The sequence below is a fragment of the Salmo salar genome, chromosome ssa16 (genome assembly GCF_905237065.1).
Source record: "Salmo salar chromosome ssa16, Ssal_v3.1, whole genome shotgun sequence".
NCBI lineage: Eukaryota > Metazoa > Chordata > Actinopteri > Salmoniformes > Salmonidae > Salmo > Salmo salar.
This window is the reverse complement of record NC_059457.1, coordinates 11,820,477-11,835,674: the sequence shown is the minus strand read 5'-3', so window position 1 is coordinate 11,835,674 and position 15,198 is coordinate 11,820,477. Positions and strand designations below refer to the sequence as shown.

The window sequence follows — 15,198 nt, the reverse complement described above, 5'->3', positions numbered from 1 at the left end:
GAGTATAAGCCTTCTTTGAGTATAAACCTTTGTTGAGGCTTGCTGACAGAAGGTGGAGCCTAAGGATAACAAAGAGAGCAAGATGTGAGACATCTGAGTCAGAGCACTCTCCACAAAGACTACCCGGCAGATATATATTTTACCTCTGGTTGTTTTCTGTGCACAACTCTGGCGAGTTTGTCTTGTGCAAAGAGTCTGGTATCTGAAACAGACATTTTTTCAATTAAGCCATGTATCAAATGTAATGACGCAATGAATGTATGTTCATGAGAAATTCTCACAACATACAATGTTAATGAAACATTCATATAGCTTTTCAAGGACCCAAATAAATCAGTCACTGCTCTGTCTACAAAACAAGAATACCTTAAAAATCTCATGATGATTTCACTTTCTGTTTGGCTAGCGATTTGCTGTGGATAATGGCTCTGGAAAAAGCTATCTTCATAACCATTTTGTTCTCAATCTGAAAATGAGACCATATAATGACGATAGTAATTCCAACATAATTTGAAACTGATTATATTCTGGTTAATCAAGGTCTGAATTAGAATGCTCTGACTCGGTACAGAAACAGTAACTGACTCATGTGCATTATCAATCAATCAATCAATCAATCAAATGTATTTATAAAGTCCTTTTTACATAAGCCGATGTCACAAAGTGCTATACTGAAACACAGCCTAAAACCCCAACCAGCAAGCAATGCAGATGTAGAAGCATGGTGGATAGAAAAAAACTCCCTAGGAAGGCAGGAACCTAGGAAGAGACCTAGAGAGGAACCAGGCTCTGAGGGGTGGCCAGTTCTCTTCTGGCTCTGCCGGGTGAAGATTATAACAGTACATGGCCAAGATGTTCAAACGTTCATAGATTGACCAACAGGGCATTAGTCTTACGGTCTCACCTCTTTGTCTAGCTTGATTTCCAGTGGGTCTGTAGCCATAGCCATGAAGCACAACAATGTGCACAGCTCCTCCCGCTTCACTTACGAGGGTGCAGTTGCTTCAAACACAACTGCAATGCCTCCAGAGCTTTATCAAACTTTGCATTAACTGAATGCAGTTCAAACAACAACAAAGCAGTAACACCACCACAGTTTCTGGTAAACAGCTTAGGGTTGGGACTGCAGAAATGTAACCAAATTCATAGACAGGTATATGGATGCAAGGACTGACCATCCGTGAGATCAAAATGATAGTTTTAACCATGTTTTGAAGCTATACAGTGTTTGTTTACAATGATATTGTTTACAAACAATGGAGTTAAACAAGCTTATATTTTGGGTTCTGATGGGGTTAGACAGTTAAACTAAACTCATGACATATTGATAAGTCATATTTTTCAAGAATAAATGGCTGCATATAATGAATAAAAAATCTAAATAAATGTATGTACAAACCACAGATTGCCCCTTTAATGCAGCGTTATAAATTGCTTGTGATAGAAAAGGTGCCATCATGACCTAAGTCATATGAAGTGGTCACCTAGAAGTTCGGTAACCCCAATGTATATGTCGGACATGTGACTGGCGAGCTGGGGCGAGTGGTCGGGCTGGCCGTAGTATTCACCAGTGCTTCATACAGCATCAGTTAGGATTACTGTTTTCCTGAGCAATGGCGCTGGCCCTGGCCAACAACAACACAGCATCTGGACACCTGGGCAGCTCACAGCTAACCTCCACCACCTGCTGGTCAGGCAGGTACTCCAGACAGACCAATGCTGCTGTAAGTCAATCATCCTCCCTTCAACAGAAGAAAACATACAATTTTGTGCCACTGAAAAAAAACTGTTGTCCCCAGTCCCTCACCAACAGGAATATTGTACTCTGTAGGCCTGTATGAGATCTTCAACTATGGTAGAAATATTCATATAAGATACTAAATTAAGACCGATAAAAAAATCACACTACATACTGTGATTCTTTGAAGGCCCTCAGGGTCTCATTGCCCAGGTAGTTGCTGGTGTATATCAAGTGTTGGTCCCTCTGTGCTATACGATGGGGAGAGAGAGGCCTCTCTACCTTCCAACAGATTGTCCAGCATAGGAAGCGCTATTAGCTGCAGCAGTCTCAGAATTGTCTCCTGCTGCCTCACTTCATCAACCAGAGTAAAGGAATGGACTGTTCTTCAATCCTAGTCCTGGGTACTTTACAGGGCTCGACATTTAAGTTTTTGCCCGACACCAGCATCCCTGATGTACTTAGTTTTAGTTGAATCTGGTGTGTAAGTCCCGGGCAATAACAAAATGTGCATCCCTGTGGGTTCCCAAATGCTAAATTGAAGAGTATTAGACCATATAAACACAGTAAACAGGTTTCCATCCAGGCTGTTAATGAGAGTACAAAAATGTAACCTGATGAAAACAACTAATTTGTCAGTAAACTTTCCTGATGTCGACAAAACAAAATGCACTAGAAAAGGTTGAATCATTTTTTTGTTGGTGAAATAGATTATGCACCAACTACGCTGGCAACACTTTTGTGCAAATATTGACAAAATAACCATCATATCGAAGTAAACTTGCTGTAATGGCCATCGTATGAAGTGGACCAAGGCGCAGCAGGTTGAGTGCTCATATTAAACTTTTATTGAACACTTAAATAACAAAACAAGACCACAAACAACAATCTTGCAGGATAAACACAGCAGCGCAAAAACAACTTCCCACAACCCACAGGTGAAAAAAGGCTACCTAAGTATGACTCCCAATTAGCAACAACGATGTACAGCTGTTCCTGATTGAGAGCCATACCAGGCCAACAAAGAAATACACAACGTAGAAAATCATAGAAATACAAAACTGGAACAACACGCATATGCGTATTTTGCGTATGTTGTGCATATGAATGTCAGCATAAGTATGTGTGAGTATGTGCAGTAGAGTCTGTGTGAGTATGTGGGTAGAGTCCAATGAGTGTGCATAGAGTCAGTGCAAGAGAGTCAGTGCAAAAAAGGGTCAATGCAAATAGTCCGGTAGCCATTTGATTAATGGTCTTATGGCTTGAGGGTAGAAGCTGTTCAGGAGCCTTTTGGTCCCAGACTTGGCACTCCGGTACCGCTTGCCATGCGGTAGCAGAGTAAACAGTCTATGGCTTGGGTGGCTGAGGTCTTTGAGAATTTTCCGGGCCTTCCTCCGACACCGTCTGGTACAGAGGTCCTGGATGGCAGGGAGCTCAGCCCCAGTGATGTACTGGGCTGTCCGCACCACCCTCTGTAGCGCCGTGCGGTCGGATGCCAAGCAGTTGCCATAGGGGGCATTGTCATGCCTTCTTCACGCCTGTTTTGGTGTGAGTGGACCATGTTAATTCCTTAGTGATGTGGACACCGAGGAACTTGAAGCTCTCGACCCGCTCCTCTACAGCCCCGTCGTTGTGGATGGGGGCGTGCTCAGCCCTCCGTTGCCTGTAGTCCACGATCAGCTCTTTTGTCTTGCAGACGTTGAGGGAGAGGCACCACACTGCCAGGTCACTGAACTCCTACCTATAGGCTGTCTCATCGTCATCGCTGATCCGGCCTACCACCGTTGTGTCATCAGCAAACTTAATGATGGTGTTGGAGTCGTGCGCAGCGACACAGCCATGGTTGAACAGCAGTGGAGGCTCCTCAGAGGAGGAAGGAAAGGACCATCCTCCTTAGTGAATTTCATACAAATTTAAATTGTGAAACATTAAAACAGTTATCCTTGTTAGATTAAACTATACTAAATATATTCACAACACCAAATAATTGATTAAAACACACTGTTTTGCAACAAAGGTCTACAGTAGCCTCAACAGCACACTGTAGGGTAGCACCATGGTGTAGCTTCTGTCCTCCATGGTGTAGCTTCTGTCCAGCTAGCTTCTGTCCTCCTCTTGGTACATTGACTTCAATACAAAACCTAGGAAGCTCATGGTCCTCTCCCCCTTCCATAGACTTACATAGTAATTATGACAACTTCCGGAGGATGTCCTCCAACCTATCAGAGATCTTGCAGCATGACCTGTCATACATGAACTGTCAAGTTGTCCATCCAATCAATGGATCAGATAATGAATCTAGTACTGAAAGCATAAGCTACATATAGCTAGCACTGCAGTGCATAAAATGTGGTTAGTAGTTGACTCAGAGAGAGAAAGACAATATAATTGAACAGTTCATGCCGGTGTAACTGCTTAACTGCTTTCTAACTGTACACTGTACTGCATGATTGTGGAGGATTTACTGATGCGTTAGTTCTAGTAGCTATGTTGACTTGATTTTATGGTGACAACAATTTAGGCTGTGTGTAGTGGTTAGCGGTTATGGTATGAAGGTTTGCCTTGGAAAGGTTTCTTCACCTGGTCACAGACAGCTGATGTGTTGTGCATACAAGTCCACAAGCTAAGGGAAAAGGTGAGAAGTGGAAAGTGCGTAGATATGACAAGGAATTATCCAACAATCAAAGGGATCATGCTATTTGAATGTGGCTGCTATGAAAGTGAACTGTGTTTGTGTGTGATTAGGGGTGTATTCATTCCGCCGATTCTGTTGAATAGTTTTTTTCTTAAATGGAAGCAAACGGAATGAAACAGGGATAAACATACCTGAATTTGTCCAATAGAAACTGTTGTTTGCAACTGACTAATGATTACACCTTACAGTGATCAGTTAGATGCAGGAAAGATTGTGCAAGGCGGTATTGAATGTGTCAATGTCCGTCACCTTGATTACAAAAATGTCTATCGACCTGTGCACCTACGTTGTAAAGTTTCATTTGTAGGCTAGGTTGTAGCTACCTCATGATGGGTATAGGGAAAATTTGAGTATCATGTCGTAGCCTAAACCTATCGATTTTACATTGAGCTGGGTGAATGGAATATGAATGACAGTCATCCTCTATCACACTGGAGTGATAGATGTGCAGAAGATGAATGTGTAAGTAGAGATACTGGGGTGCAAAGGACCAGAAAAATAAATAACAATATGGTGATGAGGTAGTTGGGTGGGCTATTTACAGATGGGCTGTGTACAGGTGCAATGATCGGTAAGCTACTCTGACAGCTGTTATGAGAATTCTGTTCCCAATGTTCATGAACTGAACTTCAATTAAACTACTCAGTCTGCACCCCAGAGTTTGTAAGATTCTGGTTAAATGGCACAGACGGACCTTCTTCCTGTTATCAGTTTCACAGTGGTCACAAGTTGTCTGCTGTCTGTTAACAGTTCCCCCTTTCCTTGAATGTCTTACTTACGTCGCTAAATAGTAAAGTCTTAGCTTGTCCTATGCACACACAGTTATAGAATTAGTCTTATAATCACTCAGTTATACATTTTAAGGGTGGAATCATTTAGTCAAAACCTTAAACATATACATTATTTTATCACAGCTGATGCTTAAAGTTAGTGAGGGAGATATAAGACTCCAGCTTCAGTGATATTTGCAATTCGTTCCAGTCATTGGCAGCAGAGAACTGGAAGGAAAGGCGACCAAAGGAGGAGTTGGCTTTGGGGATGAACAGTGAAATATACCTGCTGGAGCGAGTGTTACGGGTGGGTGCTACTATGGTGACCAGTGAACTGAGATAAGGCGGGGCTTTACCTAGCAGACTTATAGATGACCTGGAGCCAATGGGTTTGGCGATGAATATGAAGCGAGGGTCAGCCAATGAGAGCATACAGGTCGCAGTGGTGGGTAGTATATGGGGCTTTGGTGACAAAACGGATGGCACTGTGATAGACTGCATCCAATTTGCTGAGTAGAGTGTTGGAGGATATTTTGTAAATGACATCGCCGAAGTCAAGGATCGGTAGGATAGTCAGTTTTACAAGGGTATGTTTGGCAGCATGAGTGAAGGATGCTTTGTTGTGAAATAGGAAGCCGATTCTAGATTTAATTTTGGATTGGAGATGCTTAATGTGAGTCTGGAAGGAGAGTTTACAGTCTAACCAGACATCTAGGTATTTGTAGTTGTCCACATATTCTAAGTCAGAACCATCCAGAGTAGTGATGCTAGACGGGTGGGCAGGTGTCGGCAGCGATTGGTTGAAGAGCATGCATTTAGTTTTACTTCCATTAAAGAGCAGTTGGAGGCCACGGAAGGAGTGTTGTATAGCATTGAAGCTCGTATGGAGGTTTGTTAACACAGTGTCCAAAGAAGGGCCAGAAGTATACAGAATGGTGTCATCTGCGTAGCGGTGGATCAGTAGCAAGAGCGACATCATTGATGTATACAAATAAAAGAGTCGGCCCGAGAATTGAACCCTGTGGTACATAGAGACTGCCAGAGGTCCGGACAACAGGCCCTCCGATTTGACACACTGAACTCTATCTGAGAAGTAGTTGGTGAACCAGGCGAGGCAGTCATTTGAGAAACCAAAGCTGTTGAGTCTGCCGATAAAAATGCGGTGATTGACAGAGTCGAAAACCTTGGCCAGGTCAATGAAGACTGCTGCAGAGTATTGTCTTTTATCGATGACGATTATGATATCGTTTAGGACCTTGAGCGTGGCTGAGGTGCACCCATGACCAGCTCGGAAACCAGATTGCACAGTGGAGAAGGTACGGTGGGATTTGAAATGGTCGGTGATCTGTTAACCTGGCATTCGAAGACTTCAGAAAGGCAGGGTAGGATAGATATAGGTCTGTAACAGTTTGGGTCTGGAGTGTCTCCCCCTTTGAAGAAGGGGATGACCGCGGCAGCGTTCCAATCTTTAGGGATCTCAGACGATACGATAGAGAGGTTGAACAGGCTAGTAATAGGGGTTGCAACAATTGCGGCGGATAATTTTAGAAAGAGAGGGTCCAGATTGTCTAGCCCAGCTGATTTGTAGGGGTCCAGATTTTGCAGCTCTTTCAGAACATCAGCTATCTGGATTTGGGTGAAGGGGAAGTGGGGGAGGCTTGGACAAGTTGCTTTGGGTGGTGCAGAGCTGTTGACCGTGGTAGGAGTAGCCAGGTGGAAAGCATGGCCAGCCATAGAAAAATGCTTATTGAAATGTATGATTATCGTAGATTTATTGGTGGTGACAGTGTTTCCTAGCCTAAGTGCAGTGGGCAGCTGGGAGGAGGTGCTCTGTTTCTCTATGGACTTTACAGTGTCCCAAAACTTTTTGGAGTTTGTGCTACAGGATGCAAATTTCTGTTTGAAAAAGCTAGCCTTTGCTTTCCTAACTGCCTGTGAATATTGGTTCCTAACTTCCCTGAAAAGTTGCATATCGTGGGGGCTATTCGATGCTAATGCAGTACGCTGCAGGATGTTTTTGTGTTGGTCAAGGGCAGTCAGGTCTGGAGTGAACCAAGGGCTATATCTGTTCTTAGTTCTAGATTTTTTGAATGTGGCATGCTTATTTAAGATGGTGAGGAAAGCACTTTTAAAGAATAACCAGACATCCTCTACTGACGGAATGGAGTCAATATCCTTCCAGGATACCCGGGCCAGGTTGATTAGATAGGCCTGATCACTGAAGTGTTTTAGGGAGTGTTTGACAGTGATGGGGGTGGTCGTTTGACCGCGGACTCATTACGGACACAGGCAATGATAGCTGAGATCCTGTTTGAAGACAGCATAGGTGTATTTAGAGGGCAGGTTGGTCAGGATGATATCTATGATGGTGCCCATGTTTACGGATTTAGGGTTGTACCTGGTAGGTTCCTTAATGATTTGTGTGAGATTGAGGGTATCTAGCTTAGATTGTAGGACGGCCGGGGTGTTAAGCATATCCCAGTTTAGGTCACCTAACAGTACGAACTCTGAAGAGAAATGGGGGGCAATTAATTCACATATGCTGTCCAGGGCACAGCTGGGGGCAGAGGGGGGTCTATAACAAGCGGCAACAGTGAGAGACTTATTTCTGGAAAGGTGGATTTTTAAAAGTAGAAGCTCGAACTGTTTGGGCACTGACCTGGATAGCATGACAGAACTCTGCAGACTATCTCTGCAGTAGATTGCAACTCCACCCCCTTTGGCAGTTCTATCTTGGTGGAGAATGTTGTAGTTGGGGATGTACATTTTTGTTTTTGGTGGCCTTCCTAAGCCAGGATTCAGACACGGCTAGGACATCAGGCTTTGCAGAGTGTACAGGGCCTGGGTTCACCTCTACATCACCAGAGGAACAGAGGAGGAGTAGGATAAGGGTACTGCTAAAGAATATAAGAAATGGTCGTCTAGTGTGTTAGGAACAGAGAATAAAATGAGCAGATTTCTGAGCGTGGTAGAATAGATTCAGGGCATAATGTACAGTATGGTAGGATGTGAGTACAGTAGAGGTAAACCTAGGCGTTGAGTGACGATGAGAGAGGTTTCGTCTCTGGAGTCACCAGTTAAGCCAGGTGAGGTCTCCGCATGTGTGTGGGGTGGGACAAAAGAGCTATCTAAGGCATGTTAAGTGGGACTGTGGGCTCTACAGTGAAATAAAACAATAAGAACTAGCCAAGACAGCAGTAGACTAGGTATATTGACATTAGAGAGAGGCATAAAGCAATCATAGGTGTTGATCAGGAGAGCTAAGACAACAATGGGTAAATGGCAATGAATGCTCAGAGCGGGCCAGTTAGGTACATACAGGACCTGAGTTCGAGGCTGGGGCCGACAGGTAAACAAAATGAGGTACCGTGTTATTGAAACAGTCCAGGGGGCATCAGTTGTGTAGCCGAGTGATCATGGGGTCAAAAGAGCAGCAATAGGTGAGTCAGGGTGCCGTTCGGTAGTCACTACTACGTTAGGCGAGCAGGGGACACAGCGTTCAGAAAAGCTAGGGGGACGGGGCTAGTAGATGATTCTTCGGCGACATCGTAACAGAATAGCCTGTTTAGACCACATCGGGTGATCACGTCGGCAGTCCAGTCGTGATGGATCGGCGGGGCTCCGTTTCGGCAAAGGGTCCAGGCCAATTGGCAAAAGAGGCATTGTAGCCCTAGAATTAGCTGGTATATGGGTCTAGCTCGAGGCTAGCTCAAGGCTAGCTGGTGCTTGCTTCGGGACAGAGGCGTTGGCTAACAGTAGCCACTCGTTTGCAGCTAGCTAGCTGCGATGATCCGGTGTAATGATCCAGAGCGGCAGGAATTTAGTGATGTGGTAGAGGGAAGCAGTCCGATATGCTCTGGGTTGATATCGCGTTGTGCAGACTGGCAGGTATTGTCCGAGCTAAAGCTGGCTGGTGACCGAGAAAAAGGTGAAGACCGCTAGCCGTGGCTAACAAAGACTAGTAGCTAGCTCCTGATGGAAGTTCCAGTTATAAGGAATACAAATAGCAGATCCATACCACATTGGGTGAGGCGGGTTGCAGGAAAGTATATTTAGTTCGTAGATAGAAAGTGAGATTAAGATATATACGAAAAAGACCGGCTATTTACATGGGATAAGACACGGGATAAGACAAAGACAAACACACACGTGCGACTGCTACGCCATCTTGGTTTATAGATGATCGTCCTCCCTCATCTTAAACGGCACCGACCGCCACTGGTAAACAGGGAGTACAAGAGGGGACTGAGAATGCACCCCTGAGGGGCCCCGGTATTCAGGGTCAGCGTGGGGGATTCACTGTGGCCTACCCTCACCACCTGGGGGTGGATTAACAGAAGTCCAGGATCCAGTTGCAGAAGGAGGTGTTCAGTCCCAGGGTCCTGAGCTTAGTGATGAGCTTGGAGGGCACTATGGTGTTGAACGCTGAGCTGTAGTCAATGAACATTCTCACATAGGTGTTCCTCTTATCCAGGTGGGAGAGGGCAGTGTGGAGTGCAAAAAGTGCCTTGAATACCAGGGGAAAGGACTCCCTTTTCAAGTTCATCCACAGATGGAATTTGTGTTCAGAAATCTGTACCGGTTGCTATCCTGGAACACTTGCTCATTATCTATACCAAAGACACTGTCTCCCACCGTCTCAAACACTTTACAGTCCAGGAGGGCTTGGAAAACACGCACCACCTTATCCCGTGAGATGTCAGCACCTTCAAAGAACTTACTCCGGACTATATGGACCAACACCACATCTACTGCAGTCATTATGAGCCTTTGCTTTACCTTCACTGACATCTTGAGGTTGGCAATGATGCTGGTCTAAATAAGAAAGGCCCGGAATGGCTTATTGACCATGCCATGACCTGTAGAACAAAACAAGTGAGAAAAAGCAATATAAAGGTTTAACCATATCCTTGGTTGGCTAGCACAGTCTGTGCATGATAAACAGTGGTGTTGGCAGAACACTGAAGCCTCCCTGGACAATAAGAAGTTAAATCAAATGGTGGCCCTATAGGAGGAGAAAGTAATTTTTACAAACAAAACCATGGGAGTCATTGGTTTGATTAATACTTAGGGAAAAAAATGGCTTCTAAATAATCTATAAAATTGATAATGATGGTGGTGACATAATCAAAATATCTTTCCAAAATGTTGCCTTTTTATACATTCCACAGCTGAGAAAGGGAAACCTTAATTAGCTGATGAAGACCCTGTAGCCTAGGTATAATCTCTGCTAATTGCTATCAATTATATCCCTCGAACTTGAAAAATAGTGCGATTGTAACAAAAAATGTAGGCTAGTAATTTCTATTTAAAATAGTTTTATGTAGGGAATAGTAAATCTAGTCTGGAATATTTTGTCAAAGATCTTACTTTACAGCTCTACTTGGTGTCTTCTGCTCCAAGGGATACTCTGATACAGCGTCAAGGACACATGGGAACAATTACACATTGTGAACACTAGATTGCAGCAAGAAGCGGTTGTGCCACTTGCAGGTAAAATTATTTGTAATAACAATCTATTGGTCAGTCTATGTCAAAAACAATTGGTCAGATTTCTGCAACTGACCAACAACCAATCACATCATGTTTTATTTTTAATTCCCATTCTGATTAGAGCTCTGCTACCCAACCCAACCCAGACGGACCCCTAAATTATACATAGGGTTAGGGCTGGGTAGGGCCTGTTTTTACATAAATAACTAGAGCACGGTAGGGCTTGCGTATTAGCACAGCCATTTGCTCATGCTCTGCTGCATTGTAGTCATTCATAGCTGACTAAGATCATAACATGGTGTCAGAAGCGCTGGTCAGAAATGGTTCAAATATAGAACAGGAGAGATTATTTCACATAAAATAATAATGTTCCTTGAGTTTAGAGTGACGAAAAGTAGCTCTCTCATCTCTCATCACTGAGAAAAGCAGCCCAAGCGGAGCCGTTGCTATGTATACTCACCGACTCAGAGCCACCATCAGCAGAGTGCATGCAGAACGAGCTGCCTGCTCGCAGGGAGCGAGTGACAGACAGAGGAGCAGCTATTGGATTTACTAATGGAGAAAATTATTTCTGATTTCGGCAGGGCCAGGCTTTAAAATTAGCAGAAGCAATCGTCCTGGGTAGAGTAGGGCCTGAATGTCGCGGGCATGGGTAGGGCTCAGACTTAAAATTCACACCTGTGCAGGGCTCTAATTGTGATTGGTCCCTGAGCCCATAGAAGGCCAATTTAAATTGTATAAAATACTTGGTATTAGTATCTGCTGTAAATACTATCTGTAAATACAGATAGTATCTGCTGTAAATACTATTCTCGTTGTGTCGAAACCAGGGTCTGGCCCCCAAAACAAAGTTCCTCTCATCATTATCCATACCGGAGCCATCTCCACCCTGGTACCTCCCGGCACACAAACATCAACTCATTTTATGGAATGCAGGCTCTGAGAGAGGACAAGACCATCAAAAATCAGTTGCTAGAGTTAAATCTCAGAAGCTCCTCTCAGTTCACACAAACACAATATAGTTCTAAGAACCCCATTTTGTTGCATAAAACAACCATTTGATGCAATAACAGTATTATTTACATAATCTTGTAATTTCTCCAAGATAGATGGGCAAGTTCGTTTTGCCCTATCATTACTGTCTCTATGTTTTTCTTGTTCCTTAATTGTTTGAAACCTGAACATTTTACTCCATATTATAAGGCATGTTTTGCCTTCCTTCAAAGTAAACTGAGGAAATTATTTTACAAAAACTTCCTCATATGTGCTCTCTTGTTCTTTTGCTTTTCAAACCATCTTTCTTCCATGGTCTAGTAGCCAAAGGCATGATCCTAGTCATGTTATGCAGTGTGCTTTTCAGAACAGTGTTTTCCCACAAACGGCATTTGCGCGTAGGCCTACCGCCTTGTGCACATTGCTGCTCCTTAAAATGTGAAGAAATAATAGTTTATCAACATTTTAAGCTAAATATTCCTATCTGTTCCATCAGCCGTATTAATTTATTCAGCATATACCTCCACTACACTACTTTGATATTCATCATGGGGATTAAGGAGTGAGTATATGCAATGCCAACAAAAAAAAGTGTGTATGGGTCTTCATTGGTACACTATATATACAAAAGTAGTATGTGGACACCCATTCAAATTAGTGTATTCAGCTATTTCAAAATCAAGCACACAGCCATGCAATCTCCACGGGACAATCATTGGCAGTAAAATTGCCTTACTGAAGAGCTCAGTGACTTTCAAATTGGCATCGTCATAGAATGACACCTTTCCAACAAGTCAGTTTGTCAAATTTCTGCCCTGCTAGAGCTGCCCCGGTCAACTGTAAGTGCTGTTGTTGTGAAGAGGAAACGTTTAGGAGCAACAACTGCTCAGCCGTGAGGTGGTAGGCCACACAAGCTCAGAACGGGACCACCGAGTGCTGAGTTCCAAACTGCCTCTGGAAGCAACCAGCACAAAAACTGTTTGTCGGGAGCTTCATGAAATGGGTTTCCATGGCCAGACAGCTGCACACAAGCCTAAGATCACCATGCTCAATGCCAAGCGTCAGTTGGAGTGGTGTAAACCTTGCCGCCATTGGACTATGTATCAGTGGAAACGCGTTCTCTGGAGTGGTGAATCAAGCTTCACCATCTGGCAGTCTGACAGAGGAATCTGGGTTTGGTGGATGCCAGGAGAACGCTACCAGCTCCAATGCATAGTGCCAACTGTAAAGTTTGGTGGAGGAGGAATAATGGTCTGGGGCTGTTTTCATGGTTCATAAATAAGCACTTTTATAAGCTTCCACTATCCTTAAAGTGTTGCTAAATTAGCTCTTCACTTCAGTTTGATTCTCAAAACATGCACCTTGGTTGGAGAGCGAGTAACGTCAGTGTTTCCTTCCCTTTGCACAGGTAAAATAATGTGCAGTCACATATCTGGCATGTACCCAGTCACCGGTTGGGTTTCCACTAGCTTCTATAGCCACAGTAAGATTCCACAGCCACAAAGTCAAAATTGTCAAAACTCTTAATTTAAGGTTAGGTTTAGCAGTGTGGTTATGGTTAGGTTGCAAATGTAATATTAATTAAGATGATACGTTTTAGAAATTGGCTTTTTGTAGATATGTGTGCTGTGCATTCACGTGTCAGAACACAGGTCCAAATGATGTCCAGTTTTGTTTGTTTTTCTTGCGTGCTGAAAGTGCATTGACCTGGCTGTGCGCGAGCTGTGCTAGCGGCTGAATACATTTACACAGCAGATGGCTAGCTAGGCCTACAACATTGCCTTTGTTACTTTCATAAATGTAGCTTACTAGCTAAGCAAACAACACTGTCAGTATATAATATTAGAAACCTTGCTAGATTTACTTAAAATAACTTATTGTGTATTCTCAAAAGTGTGCTTGTTTCTTCACATCTAAAGGAAATCAGCTGTGAAATTGGTAAGTCACCAACCATGCTACCTAGCCAGCTAACGTTAGCTCGCTGGTAATGGTAGTGGAAGGGGTCTACCGGTAAGTCGGTGCCTTGTTCTAGTTTATAGGCCCTTGGACTTGAAGACGGTTGGTGAAAATGATTTACAGGTAGCCCAGACTTAACCAGGATTGTACAAACTAGGAACCAAACGAAACGGGGAAACCGACCTGAATTTGTCCTGTAGAAAAAAACGTAGTAAAATACTATGTGCGACTAATACACCCCTGTGACCCCAGGCTCTGAGGTAGACGCAGGGGCGGAAATCCCGGGGGGGACGGGGGGGACACGACCCCCCCATCCTGGGAAAAATATGATTTGTCCCCCCCCAATATATCACTGAAACATAACTATGTAATTTAAATAATATTAATAATACGCAATGAAAGCAATTGTGCTGATTATAGACACTTAATAGCGCGTTTTTAAGTTTCAAAAGATTGCGACCCCCCACCCTTTGCCTCACAATGGTTTGATCCACTGCCAGTTCCTTAGCTTGCTAGGTAACGTAGAGGTCGTATCTACTGTCTGAAAGGCACTCAATGCACGTAACTGATGTGAGGTTAATCCAGTCAATCGCGCACACACACTAGCTGAATATGCAGAGCTAGCGCGCAAATATTAACTATTAAGCTAGCTAGTACCTATTCCATTCATGTGGCGTCGTCAAAGATGGAATCTTTGCTATCGTCAATTTATTCCAAGATCAGCATGCATGTAAGTTAGTGTTTCAAAGTCCCTGTGATAAGGTTAGCGATAAACTGAACAGAACTACACTCTCTTCTACCATTGTTTTAAATATATTTAATGGTCTCGTTGCAAAAGCTAAATTGTCGCAAGGGAACTTTTATTTATATATTTTATTTCACCTTTATTTAACCCGGGTAGCAAAGATTATAGCAAACACCACTGAATTGGTGCTCGCTAGCTTTGCAAATTCAGCTATTGTTAGAAGCCAGCCAATATGAAACAAACGATTAAAATGACAAAAGGTTGCAGCATATGTTGTGTAAATGGTGAACTCATACAGCTGTCAACTCTTGTCACTGCAATCCGTTTCACATTTGCTAGCTACCTTTCAGATCGAAGCCCATATAGAATGATAGAAGATAAGATGATAGAAGCCCATCTCCTACTGTAAATAACCTACATACTGTGTGTGTGTAGCCAGCCAGGTAGAAAAATGGCAGAAAAAAGACGGACATCAGAGTATTTTTCAGTACACCAAAACGCAAAGTAAGAACCCTACTAGCCTAATATCTCAGACTAGTTGATAAAATGTTCATAAGAAAGAAGTGAAATGCTAATGGAATGTTTCACAATGATGTCATTAGGCAGAGCAGGCAACAGATGGCACACAGACAGCAGAGTTGGGGACAGATATGCAGGGACAGACTGGCAGAGACAGGGAGTCTCAGGTAAGTTTGTTGAGTCTTTGTTTGGCAACATTATGAAAGGTTCTCAATTTTTTTACTTGTAAAATAGGAACATAATTGGAAAATGCCATGGATACCCCCACTCTCAACTTAAACTGGTGACT

At 43.3% G+C, this 15,198-nt stretch overlaps 1 pseudogene; it reads right to left on the bottom strand.

The window, feature by feature from the left end:
* Positions 1 to 376: 376 nt before the first annotated feature.
* Positions 377 to 9,964, bottom strand: LOC123727805 (DEP domain-containing protein 7-like; annotated as a pseudogene).
* Between the last annotated feature and the right edge of the window lie 5,234 nt (positions 9,965 to 15,198).